General features: G+C 40.5%; 1 long non-coding RNA gene across 1 annotated transcript in view; it reads right to left on the bottom strand.

Annotated features, from left to right (window-relative positions):
* The window catches only part of LOC112631901, a 36,807-nt gene extending 21,253 nt beyond the window's left edge, over window positions 1–15,554 (bottom strand). Inside the window, exons 1-2 of the long non-coding RNA XR_003121222.1 lie at window positions 15,466–15,554; window positions 14,090–14,194 (exon numbers count right to left, since the gene is read on the bottom strand). This is a non-coding gene — a long non-coding RNA (uncharacterized LOC112631901). The remainder of the gene's footprint in view (window positions 1–14,089; window positions 14,195–15,465) is intronic.
* Window positions 15,555–17,390: the final 1,836 nt, after the last annotated feature.

Raw genomic sequence — 17,390 nt, forward strand, 5'->3', positions numbered from 1 at the left:
AGAAGAACGTTCTGTGAATGCCTGTTAGGTGTATTTGTTCTAGAGTGTAATTTAAATTCATAGCTTCTTCTTTACTTTATGTTTTGATGATTTGTGTAGTGCTGTCAGTAAAGTATTAAAGTTCCCCATTATTACTGTGTTGCTGTTTTTCTGAGTTCTCAGGTGTTAGTGTGTCCACAATTGGTGGGTTATTAGTCTTGTTGACTTCAAGAATGAAGCCACGGACCCTCGCAGTGAGTGTTACAGTTCTTAAAGATGGTGTGTCTGGAGTTTGTTCCTTCAGATGTTCAGATGTGTCTGGAGTTTCTTCCGTCTGGTGGGTTCATGGTCTCACTGACTTCAGGAGTGAAGCTGCAGACCATTGCGGTGAGTGTTACAGCTCTTAAAGGCAGCACATCTGGAGTTATTCATTCCTTCCGGTGGGTTCGTAGTCTCCCTGGCTTCAGGAGTTAAGCTGCACACCTTCACAGTGAATGTTATAGCTCATAAAGGTGGTGCGTCTGGAGTTGTTCATTCTTCCCGGTTGGTTCGTGATCTCACTGGCTTCAGAAGTGAAGCTGCAGACCTTCACCTTGAGTATTACAGCTCATAAAGACAGCATGGACCTAAAGAGTGCACAGCAGCAAGATTTATTGCAAAGAGCGAAAGAACAAAGCTTCCGCAGCATGGAAAGGAACCTGAGTGGGTTGCCCCTGTTAGCTCAGGTGGCCTGCTTTTATTCCCTTAACTGTCCCCACCCATATACTGCTGATTGGTCCATTTTAGAGAGAGCTGATTGGTCCATTTTACAGAGAGTTGATTGGTTCGTTTTGACAGAGTGTTGATTTGTGCATTTACAATCCTTTAGCTAGACACAGAATGCTGATTGGTGTGTTTATAATCCTTTAGCTAGACACAAAAGTTCTCCAAGTCCCCCACCAGATTAGCTAGACACAGAGTGCTGATTGGTGAGTTTAGAAACCTTTAGCTAGACACAGAGTGCTGATTGGTGAATTTAGAAACCTTTAGCTAGACAGAAAAGTTCTCCAGGTCCCCACTAGACCCAGAAGCCCAGCTGGCTTTACCTCTCAATGGTACTCACCACGGGACTGTGGCACCTAGCCCAGGAACTCTGGCAGCCCAGAGGGAGCTTGCCCCTAGTCAAGCCCAGCAGGCACCGGCCGGCCACACCAAATGCAGGGCACGCGGAGCCCCTACCCACCCAGAACCTGCGCCAGCCCACGAGTGCCACCTGCAGTCCCGACTCCTGCCAGTGCCTCTCCCTCCACAGCTCCTTGCAAGCAGAGGGAGCCAGCTCGCCTTGGCCAGCCCCAGAGAGGGCTCATAGTGCAGTGGCAGGCTGAAGGGTTCCTCAAGCATGGCCAGAGTGGACCCTGAGGCCAAGGAGGTACCAAGAGTGAGTGAGGGGTTGGGCGCGGTGGCTCAAGCCTGTAATCCCAGCACTTTGGGAGGCCGAGATGGGCGGATCACCAGGTCAGAAGATCAAGACCATCCTAGCTAACACAGTGAAACCCCGTCTCTACTAAAAAATACAAAAAAATAGCCGGGCAAGGTGGCAGGCGCCTGTAGTCCCAGCTACTTGGGAGGCTGAGGCAGGAGAATGGCGTAAACCCAGGAGGTGGAGCTTGCAGTGAGCTGAGATCCGGCCACTGCACTCCAGCCTGGGTGACAGAGAGAGACTCTGTCTCAAAAAAAAAAAAAAAAAAAAAAAAGAGTGAGGGCTGCTAGCATGTTGTCACTTCTCATTAATAAGAATTGTTTTATAAATCTGGGAGCTCCAGTGTTAGATGCCTATAAATTTGGGATTGTAATATTTTCTTGTTGGACTAATCCTTTATCATTATATAGTATTCTTCTTTGTCTTTTTTTAAGACAAAAAAGGAAACTGACCTTCCTGTTGGATTAATCCTTTTATCATTATATAGTATCCTTCTTTGTGTTTTTTTAAATATTAAAAAGGATACAGACTGTACAGCAACAAAGCTTTGTAGCTTTAAGGTCTGTTTTGTTTGATATAAGAATAGCTACTCCTGCTTGCTTTTAGTTTTCATTTTTGTGCAATATCATTTTACACCTTTTTACCTTAAGTTTCATGAGTCCTTATGTGTTAGGTGACTCTCTTGAAGACAGCGAATATGTGGTTGGTGGATTTTTATACATTCTGTCATTCTATATTCTTTTACTTGGAGCATTTAGGCCATTTACATTCAATGTTAATGTTAAGATGTGAGGTACTATTCAATTAATCCTGTTGTTACTTAGACACTTTATATTTTTCATTGTGTTATTGTTTTATAGGCCCTGATAGTTTTATGCTTTAAGGAGGTTCTATTTTGCTGTATAGCAAGCTTTTGTTTTAAAATTTAGAACTCCCTTTAGCATTTCTTGTAGTGCTGGTTTGGAAGTGGCAAATTCCCCCAGCACTTGTTTGTCTGAAAAAAGTCAATGTGAAGGAGAGAATTTTAAGAGCTGTGAGACAGAGTATCAGGTAACCTATAAAAAACAACAACAACAACAACAACAACAACAAAAACCTGTCAGACTAACAGCTAATTTCTCAGCAAAAACCTTACAAACCAGAGGGATTGGGATCCTCCTGCTTTTAGCTTGGAACCTTATAAAAGCCAGCCAAGAATTTTGTGTCTATCAAAACTGAGCTTCATAAATGAAAAAGTGATAAAGTATTTTTCAAGCATTTTAGTGCATAGTCTGTGGTTTTGTTTTTGTTTTCTTCTATATAATTGACTATATACCAAATACATAATTTTCAGTTCTTTTTATTTTTAACACACACATTTTTCTATTCCATTATAAAATTCTTTTAAATATTTTAACATCATTTAATTGACTACATCAGTAAAATTTTTCATAATTTACTTTATTTTACAGTATTATATAAATTATGTGTGCCTTTTATGTCCAGATAAAATAATAGATGTAATAATACTATAGAAAAAACTAAATAGATGTCATTCCTGCCTTTATGAAACTTAAAGTGAAGGAAATAGAGATTATAAAATCATACACATATTAATGTTATCATGAAAAGTTGCTGAGACCAGCTCAGGGAGACCCTAACCAGCAGTGCTAGAGGAATAAAAGACACACAAACACAGAAATATAGAGGTGTGGAGTAGGAAATTGGGGGTCTCATAGCCTTCAGAGCTGAAAGTCTCAAACAGAGATTTACCCACATATTTATTAACAGCAAGCCAGTGATAAGCATTGTTTCTATAGATTATAGATTAACTAAAAGTATTCTTTATGGGAAACAAAGGGATGGGCCAAAATAAAGGGATGAGTTTGGCTAGCTATCTGCAGCAGGAGCATGTCCTTAAGGCACAGATCTCTCATGCTATTGTTTGTGGTTTAAGAACACCTTTAAGCAGTTTTCTGCCCTGGGTGGGCCAGGTGTTCCTTGCCCTCATTCCAGTAAACCCACAACCTTCCAGCATGGGCATCACGGCCATCATGAACATGTCACAGTACTGCAGAGATTTTGTTTATGACCAGTTTTGGGACCAGTTTATGGCCAAATTTTGGGGGGTCTGTTCCCAACAAAAAGTTAAAATGTGCTTTGACAGACAGTTTAGAGCAGGTATCTCTGCAAAAGTGACGCATCGACTAATAAGAAATCCTTAGAAACAATTTCTGTTGTTTTTACTTACTCAGAATTCCTTTCAAATAGCATTATATTCTTTCCCAAATAGCATTATATTTTCTAGCAGTGAATTGTGCCTCCCACATTTCATACCCTCTTGGCCCATGGCTGAACATGTGACCCATGCCAAGACAATAATAGTTTCTCTTGGGTGTTTAAACTTTAAACATGTACTCAAAAGGTCAGAAAATGGTCAGACCTATGTTAGTCCAATGGTAGTAAAATGAAGCCTATTAGTTAATTCTTGTTCATCTAACCCTTAAAACTAAACTTATTTCTGTCCTTCCAGAATTACGAGACAGGCATTGCACTTAATTCTCTGCAACAAGCAAAAATAGGTAATATATTCCCCCTTTTTGCTTAAATTGCACAGAATTTACTTCTGTGGCTTATGCAACAATCAACCCTAGCTGATACAGTCATTATGGTATAGTAAGAAAAGAAATAAGATGCTCACAGATGAAGCTAGGAGTCAACTGGTGTAGGCTTTCAGGGCATAAAGGACTTTTAAATTTCATTCTAATGGAAAGCCATTTAAAAAATTTAAGCAGGAGACCACATAATCAGAAGTATGCTTTCATAATAAAACAGCTTCGATATCTGGAGTAACACTCGAGTTTCATTGTCTCACAGCTATGGAAAACAAGGACATGGACACACAAAAAGTGAGGTTGAGAGCAGAAGTTTAACATGCAAAAGAAAGAGAATAGCTCTCTGTTGCAGACAGGTGTCTGGAAAAATTGACTGGTGGTCTGTTGTGAAATGCATGGAGTTTTATAGATAAGATGGTGAGGGGGTGGTGTCTGACTTATATAGGGTGTAAAAAACTGGTAAGACCACGTGTGCCCTTTGCATAGAACACAAACCTTTGGTAGCTCCCACCCTAATCTTTTATTATGCAGGTGGATTTCTCTGTCTAAGGTGTGTTAATCCTTGTTGAAAGTGAGCTAGGGGGTTATATGCTAAGCCAACTAAGAGGTCTCTTTCCTTAAAATAAAATCATTTGTAAGAAAAGACCATCCATACATCATTTCAAAAGGGTTCAGCCCTAACTTTGAAGGGTAAAGCCACAGTAAAGCCTTGGAAAGAATGACCCAAAGAAGGTGTGTTCCTTGGGACAGTTGTTTTGCAGGGCTGTTACAGGGTTTGATGAGGCCCTGCATTTTCAGGTTATTAATAATGGCTTCTAGCCCTTTCCTAGCATCTGGCTTTAGGGAATATTGTCCTAACTATCGCTTAAACCCCTCCAAAAACTGGGATCCATAAGGTGAATCTGGACTGGCCTAGTGCTTATAACTTGACCTATTCTTCCATGAATTGCTCACACTTCTGAATTATTAGTTTCCACCAGGGGGAAACAAAGAGTTTGTTCTCGTGCTGTAAGAATGCTGACCCCATGTGAGTTAAAATATCTCTACCTAATAAAGGAGTGGGATTTTAGGCATGATTAAGAAGATATATGTAAATAATAGATCTCCCAACTAAGCAGTTGAGAAAAATATCAGGTTAGAATCTTTCCTGAGATGAATATCATGGTTATGCTACAGAAAGAGGGGAGACCTGGATTACAGAGAAGTAAAAAACTGACTCCAGTGTCCAGAAAGAAATTCATCCTCCTTCCTTCAATTTCCAGAATCACCAGGGTTCCTGAGCAATAATGGCAGTTCGAACTACTGGAGCTGGGGATCTGATCCCAGGGACTCATCAGTCCTGCTGGACCATTGGTGAAACCAGTTTTGGACATGGTGACCTCCATCTCTGGAGGCAGTTTGATTTCCAGTGGTCACTGCCATGTGCTGGACAGGGTCAAGGTGGCTGCTTCTTGCTCCCTGGGCAATCCTTCTTAAAGTGCCCTGACTTGCCACATTGGTAGCAACTAGCAGATGCACCTCAGGGATCCTGGATCTTGCAAGTGTGTAAAGCAGTTACTACAGCCCCTGGCCTTCTCTGTGTTTCCTCTCTTTCTCCTGGACATCCTCCTGGTTCCTACTATAAAATACCAAGGTGGCCATCCTCAAGAGATTTTCCAAGGTGGTATCTGGTCCTGTAGCCTCCTTCTGTAGTTTCCTTCTAATATTAGGAGCTTCCTGTGTAATAAACTTGTCTTTTAAAATTAGCTGTCCCTCAACTGTTTCAGGTGATATGGAGGTATGTTTTATTAGTGCTTCTCTCAGCCTTGCCATAAAGGTTGTGGGATTCTCATGTGGATTTTTGTCTGTCATGGACATTTTAGAGTAACTAAGAGGTTTGGCACTAATTCTTCACAGGCCTTCCAATATGCACAATAAAAAGTGTTTCCTTTTCCATTTATCTGTGAAGTCATTGGGGTTCTAATGAGGGTTGTCAGGAGTTATTTCCTCTCTTTTTATTGGGAATGGTGTTTTCCCTTTTTTTGTCCTTACCTATTTTCTCTTTTCTTTTTGGCCTACTAGAAGAGACATATTGCTCATCTTTAACTCCTCTGATGCCGGCAGAGCTGCCTGTTTTTCAGCAGCTTTTGAGCTTGGCTTAGGAGCAGCATAACATCCCCCCACGAGAGGTCAAACACCTGAGATAAATTTTGGAAGGCTTCCATATAGCTATCAGGGTCATCAGAAAATTGGCCTAAGTTTCCCTTTATTTGCCTAAGGTCCTGAAATGAGAAGGGAACTTGAATGCTAGTGGCATCACCTTCATTGGGCATTTTCCATATGATTAAGAGCAAAGCTGGAGGAGTGGGAAGTTTTGGATATGGTGGAAGTGGAAGAGCTTATGGTGTGGTTAGAGGGGGACCTGAATAAGGGGAACAGAAGGGGCTAGGATACTAGATTGCTCCCTCAGATGGTTCTCCTAGAAGTTGCCCTTCTAGTTTTGGAGAATTATTTCCTTTGTGCCTCCCTGATATGATTGCTAAAAGAGCTGGGTCAATTGTACAATGTTTGCAAAGGTCTAGGTTGTCTCACAGGGCAAAGAAAACCTGTACGTAGAAAACCTTGACCCATTTGCTCTCTCGTCTACCGAAAAGATCTAATTTTTGGATAGTATTAAAATCAAGGCTTCCCTCCAAAGTCAGGTTAGTTCAAGCTAATAAGAAGGGCATACCTTTGTGCAAAAGGAAATTAGCCACTTTTTCTTCAAAGTCCTGGGGTCATAGGTGTTCCAATGCTTCATAATGCACTCCAGAGGAGTACAGGTTGAAGATAGTCTGTTACCCATCTAAAAAGAGAAGTGAGAAAAAGGTATCCCTTTAGTCTTCTTCCTTTCTTCCTTTTTCTTGTTTTGTTTTTCTTTTTTTTTTTTTTGAGATGGCTCACCCAGGCTGGAGTGCAGTGGCGTGATCTCGACTCACTACAAGCTCTGTCTCTGAGGTTCACACCATTCTCCTGCCTCAGCCTCCCTAGTAGCTGGGACTATAGGCCCCCACCATCATGCCTGGCTAATTTTTTGTATTTTTAGTAGAGATGGGGTTTCACTGTGTTAGCCAGGATGGTCTGGATCTCCTGACCTCATGTTCCACCTGCCTTGGCCTCCCAAAGTGCTGGGATTACAGGTGTGAGTCACTGCACCTGGCCTAGTGTCCTTCCTTTCTTTTGGAATGACCCAGGGTAAAGGAGGTGCCAATGGGGGTATCCTTTCAACTGTTTCTTTCCTTGATTCCCTGAGCCCCAGCATCCATTAAAGTGGACGCAGACATCACCCTCAGACATGGATCCGGGGGAACTAAGCAATGGGATTAGTCACACTTACCAATTCAACTTTAGTCCTCTGTTGGCGATTTCCCTTTGATTTTCTAGACTTCTGTGATCTCTGTGGCTTCCCAATAGATGGCTCTCAGGACAGACTATGTAACAGTTGTATGTGGGCAAGGCCCCTTAATGGAGCGAGAGTTGTGCTCTATATGCTGTTATTATACCCCAGATTAAAGTATATATTCTTAGATAGTGGTTCTGGTTAACATCCTTACTACATGAAATCCCCTTATTATTTAAGTATTGTTCTAACAGGAAGTAGAATAGGTGCCTTTAAAACATGTAGTGACCAAATGGCAGTTTTTCTGTTGAAGGGAAATTATTGACACAAAATTTGGTTTTGGGAGACATTTTCCTCCTCATTGTTGAGTTTTCCCATTCATGGATGGTGCATAAAGCTTGGTTTATAGTTGAGGGGTGCAGAAAGGGAATAGTATTGGGAAAATACAGTGTTCCAGCAAAGGCCTGACAAGGTATCTCTTGGAGAGGATTCCTATTCCACTGGGTGGCACTGTAGGTCTTGAAATACTGTGTACTTTCCAGACAAAGGATAGAGAAAAAGATGTTCACTGGGTAGGGGAGGGGAGACCCTCTGTTCCTAGAAAAAATCACAAAAATGGCAATCCCTTCAGCTATATGCCCAGTTACTGTGGAGTTGCTGATCTTGCCTGATATGATTATTTCCTTTAACTGTAAAAATTCTTGCAGCATTGCATACAAAGAGGGGACAGGAGATATGGTGGTCATGGAGAGGAAATAAAAAAAATTGATGAAAAAACCTTGGAGATTGTGTTGCTGATGCCTAATGAGCAGTAAGAGGCTGGAAGAGTGCATCCAGAAGCCTTTGGGTAACATTAGGGTGTAGCCTTGGCCAGGAACTGCCTCTGGATCTCTTCCAGTCCCACATGACGGCAAGGCTCTTTGTGAAAGTTAATCTGTTCAAAACAGAACCAACATTCCCAGCATCCTGAGGGCACTGGGGGATTTGCTCAGCATTCCCCAGCAAGCCTGTCACCTCACCTGCATCTTGAGAATGGTAGTGAGCACAACTGGCCATCTCTTAACTGGCCATCAGATACCCAGCCTCTTAACTGCTCATCAGATACCCAGTTTTAAGTTTGATTTTACAATTTAAAATTGAGGAGCAAAGACCTCAAAATAAAAGTGGAGATTTGGGGTCCACTGCTATACTTACCCAATACCCATGGTTCCTTATCTTATGGCCATGTAAAACTAGGATGCAGACACACAAAGAGTGAGGTTGAGAGTGGAGGTCAAAAGAAAGAGAATAGCTCTCTGCTGCAAAGAGTTGTCCTGGAAAAATGGGTTGCCTGTCTATGGCAAAATACAGAGGGTTTTAAAGATCAACTGGCGAGGAGGCAGTGTCTGATTTGAATAGGACATAAAAAACTGGTTAGACCAGGTGTGCCATTTGCATAGAAAGTGAATCTCTGGTAGCCCCATTTTAATCTTTTATTATGCAGGCAGGTTATCTGCCTAAGCTGTGACATGTTGCCCATTTCTATGTTCCTATAAACATAGTAACGAAAGGGAAGATGGAACCTCCATGTTGACTATGTGTGGCCCCCAGGTAGCATTTTTCTTTTGGCATAGTTGCCAGCATTGCCCCATGCAAGTTTCCAGTATGTTTATCTATGTCTGCAGCTCAATTTTTCAGGCTGCTCTTTGTTAGAAAAAAGAAATAATTTTCTGGGCTGCTTTTTATTAGAAGGGAAGCTCTGTCAATGACTCTTTATCCCTCATTATATGCTTAAAAAATTTCTTTCTACATAGCTCCTGTATCAATAATATTACTTTGGGTCAGATACGGAGGCTCATACCTATAATCCTAGCACTTTGGGAGGCTGTGGCAGGTGGATCACCTGAGGTCAGGAATTCAAGACCAGACTGGCCAACATGGTGAAACCCCATTTCTACTAAAAATACAGAATTAGCCAAGCATGGTGGTACATGCCTGTAATCACAGCCACTCAGGAGACTGAGGCAGGAGAATCACTTGAACCCAGGAGGTGGAGGTTGTGGTGAGCCGAGATCACACCGTTGCACTCCAGCCTGGGCAACAAGAGCAAAACTCCATCTCAAAAAAAAAAAGAAAAAAAAAGAGTGAAACTTTACCTCAAAAAGAAAATCACTTTGACTGCAGGGTGGGCAATGCCTTGAAAGACAACAGAGGAGTAGAGTCAGGGAGATCACTTCAGTAGCCATTGTCATATTGGAGAAAAAATATTTTAAGTATTAAAATCTGATAAAAATTGTGGAGTGAGAAAAGCAAACGCCCAAGGAATTTTTATACAATTTAGGGTACAACCAAGCTATGGGAAAACTAAAAATTGTCAGAATAGTAAGACCATGAAATACTATGCAGCCATAAAAAGAATGAAATTATGTCCTTTGCAGAAACAGGGATGGAACTGGAGACTGTTACACTTAAGAAACCAATGCAGAAACTGAAAGCCAAATACCACATGTTCTAACATATACGTGGGAGCTAAAAGTTAATACATAGACCCATAGAGGGGAACAACAAACACTTGAACCTATCAGAAGGTGGAAGGCGGGGTAGGATGAGAAACAAGATCAGAAAAAAAAAAAAAAATGAATGGGTAATAGGCTTAATACCAGGGGAATAAAATGATCTGTATAACAAACTACCATGACACTAATTTACTTATATAACAGACCTGCACATGTAGTCCTGAAAAGATTAAAGTGAAGTAAAAGAAGAAAAAATAGGAAAGCCAAGCTAAGCACACTGTTACAAAAGCAAAAATATTAGAATATTAAAGCAAAAAGTGTTTCTAACAGGAATATATCAATGAAAACGTTTTTGATGAAATGTGGCCTAAGATCAAGACAAAATATTTACTGACTTGGCAACGTGAAAGTCATTCCTGACATGAGTGGAGTTGTAGTTGTAGAGGTCATAAAACTTGGTTTGAAAAATAAATCACTGAAAGAATTTCCGTTTCTGGTAAAAAGAAAAACTAGACAACCTAAAAACTATCCTAATTAAAATTACCTAAAATGAATACCTGAGTCCCTAAGAAACTAAGAAAAATCTCTAGAGGTCAGAAATAAAATGGATACCTTAAAACTTAAAGCTCAAAGAGGCTGCCTTAGAGAAGTTATCCTGTCTCAATAATGTATGAACTTTGGTTTGAATGTTCCAAACACAAAGATTTCAGGCTTCTAATAAATGAAAGGTTGAAACTGATGAGACCCTGTTCATATGGCCGAGACTTTCAAAGGGGTACACATTCAGCAGAAGGGTAGAATGTTTAACAACAAAAACAAACAAAAAAACACACATGCACAGAAATCACAAAACCCAAAACCACGACATTGGGAGACAATAATAAAGCTTGTCCAGTTTGCTCTATGCTCTAGAGAGGAGGTACAGAGTGTGCTATAATAATGTAAACAGGTTTGCATTCAAATAGATTTTGGGTTTGAATTTACACTATGTGCCTGGTTTGATTAGTCCCAAACATTAAATTAAGATAAGGAGTCAGATGGTAGAGTAAACACAAAACCTCAACCCAGGCTGAAATAAATTTACAATCAGACATAAGGAAACATGAAGGGAACCAATCCCTATGATCATAAATTAACAGACACAAACATTTAGACTGCCCTCCAAGGGTCTTACAAAATAACAATGCAAATAAAGATTATAAGATAAGTATTTTCAATGATTAAGGACCTAGGAGGAGGAATTTTAAAATATGAGAAAGAAACAACACTCTATATAAAAGAGAGGAGCCCAGAATATCTTCTTGGGGCAGGCAGAATTCTCAAGAAACCCCCAGTTCCCTATCCCGAGGTAATTCAATAAAACACTGTAAGTGTATGTAAGTTCTGCTGTGAAGGGACTTTGCAGATTGAATTAAGGTTACTGGTCAGCTGACTTTAAAATAAGGATTTTATCCTGCGTTATCTGGGCAGACCCAATGTAATCACATGAGCCTTCAAAAGCAGAAGGGGAAGGTACAAAGCCAGTGGAAGATGTGGCAGAACAGAAAATAAGAGACATGCAGCAGAATGGGAAGTCAGAGAAATTCTAAGTATGAGAAGGATTCAACTCATTTTTGCTGGCTTGAAGATGTAGGGACAAATACAAAGTCCTTATAAAAGCCTCTAGGATATAAAGGTGTCCCCTGTCCTGCAGTTGACATCCAGTAAGGAATGGTTACCTCAATTCTATAAATGCAAGAAAGGCAATAGATTCTGCTAACAGCATAAACATGCATGGAAGAAGTTTCTTTCCAGAGTCTTCTGATAAGAGCCCAGCAGGCCAACACCCGATTTCAGCCTTAGGTAATGTTTTCTTGTAGAATATTTTCAAGGAGTTTTAGAACTTGGGGCACTCTGAAATTCTCATTTTACTTAGAAATTACTTATGCTTGCTCAGCAATTGTGTATACCCGAGAACTCTTGAGATACAAGAAAGCCTGTGAATTGTTTCTAAATATGATAAACTCATTGTGCTTCCTAAGCTTAACAGTTATTACAACTGATATTCATTTTACAGTGTTTTAAGTGTTTCTTAGTTTTATTATGCAAAGGTGTCCTGCTCCCCAATTTTTGGAGCCTATAAATATTTTTTTCAGGTCCCAAAGAATGTTGTAGGTCCTTAAAACTCTAGTAGGTTCTGAGCCATGTGCTTAAGCCAAGTGAAATGTAGAACAATCCTGTGCATGCCTCACTCACATGTAGCAGTTGTATATACACTTGCAGTAAAATCAGACCAGTATCCCCACATATTGACAATTTTAATTTTATTGAATACAGTGCTTTTTGTGTTGTTGACTGGTAATTTTTTTTTTTTTTTTTTTTGGAGATAGGGTCTCACTCTGCCTCCCAGGCTGGAGTGCAATGGCATAATCTCAGCTCACTGCAACCTCCACCTCTCAGGTTCAAGTGATTCTCCTGTCTCAGCCTCCCTAGTATCTGGGATTACAGGCATGCACCACCACGCCCAGCTAAGACTGATAATTTTTTAGTGACTAGCGTAGGTGCTATAAAATGAATGCTTAATAAGTGTACTTAATGTAATCAAAACTCTACAACTTCAACTATATGTCATAATCTCCTTCCTAAAATATTTATTTGAAATTATATTTCTAAAGCCTCTCAAAATTTTTGGATTCTCTTTAACAAAAAAAGCTTTATCTTTATTGTGTTAAAATGTGGTAGAAATAAAATATAAAACCCTACACAAAGTAGAAATCTCTATAAATATTTTACTTCTAGATATGTGTTTCATTAGAAGTTACTTACAGATTTCCTTCTAAGCATTTATAGAATGATATTCAAAATATCCTAGACATTCCATATCCTTAATACAGCAATGGCTTTTTAGTATTCTGAAAATTTTTCTCAAGGCTAGGAAAATTTTTCTTGGTGGTATAGAAATATTAACAGAGTACACTCTAAGACAGTCTTAACATATGTGATGAAACAAAAATTATGCACAGGCCTAGCTGTTATGTGCAGAGAAGGCAGGCAGGCTGATGTTCATAAGGAATTAGGAATGCAAGAAGCAATGTTGTTCCAAAGTTCACACGATCCTTCTCAACCCCAGCAGAAATATTAGTTAATTAAAAACAACTCCCTCACCTAGATATGCTGAAGTGGGATTAACAAGATTTAAATGAATAATAACATGAATTATTTCACATGCAAACCTTCATGTGTGATACTCATCCTTGGATACAATAATTGAGTCTGAAATTCAAAGGCTTGGATTTAACTCCTCTGTGGAATACTTGTGGGAAAGAGAGTTTCTGGGGTGTCAGATGAGTTGGTCTCCCCTGTGTGAGACACCCATGGGGAGCCATGGGCGGCCTCTCAGGAGAAAAGTCTCCTTATTGCCTTCATGTCTTTATGCCCCGAGAGCATAACCACTCAGCGACATTCCACAGGTTGCTCAGGGAGGTAACATTCCCTTGAGGCAGTGGAGTACAATCAAACATCTTGGCTCCTCCTGAAACCCACTCCCACCCATTTCAGTCCTGATAAGTCAAAGATCTTAAGTAGTTTAGACACATGCCTTTGCTCAAGGAAATTCACAGAAGCCACCTCTGCTATGCATCTTATTGAGTTCTCCTTCACTGATTAATCCTTTTCCTCATCCCTTCCAACCCCTCCCATCTGCCCTAAGAACAAAGATCTTGTAAAGCAATAAATTTGGTGGAGCCCGAGAGCTTTGGGCAGTGAGCAAGCCTCTGATGCTCCGGTCCCCTGGACCCACCTTTTAAATGCTTATTCTCTTTCTAACTCCTTGGTCTCCCCCAAACTGGGGGTACCCACTGGGTGGTGTGGGGCTGGGTGGTGTGGGGCTGGTTTCCCCAACAATATTGCTAAACCTACACCTTTCCACCTTAAGATAATAATGCTATGACATCAATTTTTTGGCACATGGATAGTTTTGTTCACCTCTAAACCCAATAAAACCCCCATTCTTACCTAGAGACAGATCCAGTGACCCAGAAAGTCAGATTTCATGTGGCCACTGAAAGAGTGCAACTTAAATTTGAGTATAACCAAAAATGCTTAAAACTGAGCATGTTGTGCTTCTATAGAAAACCAATATGCGAAAAAAAATGTATAAATAGAAAAACAGAGAAAGGGACCGGGAGAATTTGTTTTCTGTAGGTATTGGGATGAAGCTCCCTACCTCTTTCCACTGCTCTTCCACACCACTGCTTTTCCCAGGACAGGAAACTTGGTTTCCAGCTCTTGCACCTCCTCCAGCAATGTCTTTTTTGCAGATGTGCTTGGCCTTGCATTATGAGGAAAAAAACAAAAGTACATGGTGTAAGAATTTGACGCAGCTGAAAAGAGAGGTTACTCCCATCTTGGGCCATTCCCAAAAGCCCTTTGATAGAGGTTGAGGCTTGAGAAGTGGTGTAGCATGTACAGTGAACATGCATGATGTATACTCCATCTCCATAGGCTGGAGGCATCCTAAGTGCTGCAGACCAGATCTGGACAATAAATGTCAAGAGTTACCACCACCCCACAAAGAACTAGACATCTGTAGACCTGCTGAGGAGCCCAGTCATTAAAAGACAGGATGGAGTTCACAGAGACTCAAGGTCTGCCTCTGAAGATTTTCTTGGTAGGATTTGAAAACTCAGAAGATGCTTTAAATCCTCACCCTAGTGAACAGATGCTGGTTCCCTCGTCCTTGGCCTGACTGCAGTCAGACAGCCCAGGAGTTAGCCCATTTTCTCCCTCCATTTTTGGTATGAAAACAGCCACTGGCACAGCACCCATGGATTTAGGATGGTAGAGTGCATGGTCTGGATGCAAAACCTTTGCCCTGAAATGTGGCATCAACACAAATACAGACTGCAGATTTTTCATCTTCCTCTGGTGATGACTCACCATTAGTGTCCACAGATGTAAGCTTTGATGAATTACTACCTGTTATTAAATAACCCTCAGCTAGGACAGCTCACTCTTCTGGAACTGTAGGAAGTGTTCCTATATCTTTTTTTTCTGATTAAACTGATTAATACCTTACAGTGTTCAAATATTTGGCTAATCTCAGGGTTTTTCTAAAATTGAGACTGAATAAAACTAAAATTGAGCTGCTATTGAAAACAATCTAGAAGAAGAAAAGACATTTAATAAGATATGGGTTATACAGGAGGAAAAAACTGTAAATAGAATAGGCTCAGGAATTAGCAACATATCGGGTAAAAATTTTTGCATTGGTTTAATTTCAACATAAACACATGTGAAAATCCTGCTGGGTATCAGAACTCAAAAGACAGAATGAGAACAAAAACTGAGCACATTTGCCTCAAAATAAAAAGTGCCAGGAGAACATTCTGAAGACGTGGACCTTTTCTGTAGAATCACATTCTACCACCACCCACCCTCCACCTTCAATAACGGAAAGCATGCTACAATAATATGAGTCATCTCCCAATGCTTTGAGTTGATCCATCATAGAGTATTAGCACTGAGACATTGCATATGTGCCTGGCATCCTTTCCCCCAAAGTAAACAAGAGAAAGTCACACAGGCCTTAACACATTATACATTAATTCCATCAACAGTGTCCTGAGACTCAGGATAGATAAAATACTGCAGGTCAAAGCAGAGCCTGTGGAATTTTATTTTAAACAATAGATGAGAAAATGTCTTTTGTTGGAAAAAAGACAGTCAAAAAGGATGTTAAAATATATGCTGTTTATTATGAATTATTTGGGAACTCAAACTTTGCCTTTATCTTATGGACTTCTAAAGCTGGACTAACAAGGCCACTGAATGTGTGCCCCACCTGCTGTGAGCCAACAGCTTGCACAGGTACCAGGAGAAATAGGAAGGCTGGGCACTTATAATCTACATCTTAGGCCAAGAACAAAGAGAATCTGATCCACTGTGGAAGCTGCTTGTTTCCTCTCATTCAAAACAAGTCCTCAGAGGGCAATGGTCTGAGCATCTCTATGCTCCCAGGCATTGTACATGGTCTCAGTGGATGAAATTGCATCCATATACGAGAGTTATTCAGCAATTTGTTAATATTTCCACTAGGCTAGCCCCTGTGAGCTAGCCTGGAAACTTTGCTGCTATTGGAGAATACTGCATTGCAATGCTGGGAATGACTTGACTTCTCTTTCTGCATGTAGCACTTGAGTAGAAGGGGTGCTGGTAATTTAAAACAGTGTTCTCAAGCACATTTTATCTCATAAGGCATGAATTAGGGAAAAAAAGGTTCTAAAATATTCCCTGTCTGAAATCTACAAGTGAATGGCCTAACATTAATATTCATAGATCATCAAGTGAGTTGTTAAGCATTAGCCACTGGCACATCACTTAAGTCTCACCAGGAGCCAGGATTTTGTGTGTTCTGCATCACAACTTTGACAAAGTAAGCCCCATTATCTGAAAATGGCTTACCCCTGAGTGGTCCAGGCTTCATCTAATCCCACATCAAGGGGACAGATGACCACAGAAGGGACAAAGTAGGGTTGTAGCTACTGACACATGAGTATGAGACTTGTGACTCTTCAGTCTACCTAAGAGCATTTCCAGGTTCTTAGAGACTTTTAAAATAAATTGATTTATTTAGGATCTTACTTTCCATCTTTTTGTTTTGGAAATTTTTTTCCTGGACTCTTTTTGTATGCAAGGATAGCCAGTCAAAGTGTTTAATTCTAAACATGGATGAAAATGTAAATATAATGTGCTTCAAAATAAATTAGTTTAGTTAAAAAGTTACAAAAATCAAGGCCTATTTGTATACAGAAATAGCTCATTTTCTCTTATTTACATTTAACTGCTTATCTGAGATTATAATAAGAAAATAAAGGCCAGGTATGGTGGCTCATGCCCTTAATGCCAGCACGTTGGGAAGCTGAGATGGGGGCATCACCTAAGGTCAGGAGTTCAAGACCAGCCTGACCAACATGGTAAAACCCTATCTCTACTAAAAAATACAAAAAATAACCAGGTGTGGTGGTGCTGAAAGGAATGAGACACATCCCCCATATATCTCCCAACTTCCTGAGCCCAGCACAAACACATTCCTCCATATTTCTTTCAAACTTCAGAAAAACACCACCTGGGAAATCTCCGATAAGGACGCAGCGGGAACCAATAAAAAATGCTAAATGTATAATATTAACCAATTGTAATGCTGTAACCGAGAGAATTACCTTGTTCCCCTGTAACTTTACATATCCTGTTTACATCGGGCTATAAAAAGCAAGCACTCGCATTGTTCAGGGCCCTCTTGTATGCTGTGGAATGGAGGGACCAAGTTCGAACTTGTAGTAAAGATCTTTGCCGCTTGGCTTTGACTCTGGACTCTGGTGGTCTTCTTTGGGGAACGAACGGTCTGGGCATAACATCTGGGGGCTCGTCCGGGATTCCCCAAGCCCACCAGACCCCTGGTCAACGGATCTACTAGGATCGATCTACTGATAGGTGAGCCGGCTCGTCTCCGTTTGTCTGTCTGTTCT

Source organism: Theropithecus gelada, chromosome 9 (assembly GCF_003255815.1).
Source record: "Theropithecus gelada isolate Dixy chromosome 9, Tgel_1.0, whole genome shotgun sequence".
In the NCBI taxonomy this organism is placed as follows: Eukaryota; Metazoa; Chordata; class Mammalia; order Primates; family Cercopithecidae; genus Theropithecus; species Theropithecus gelada.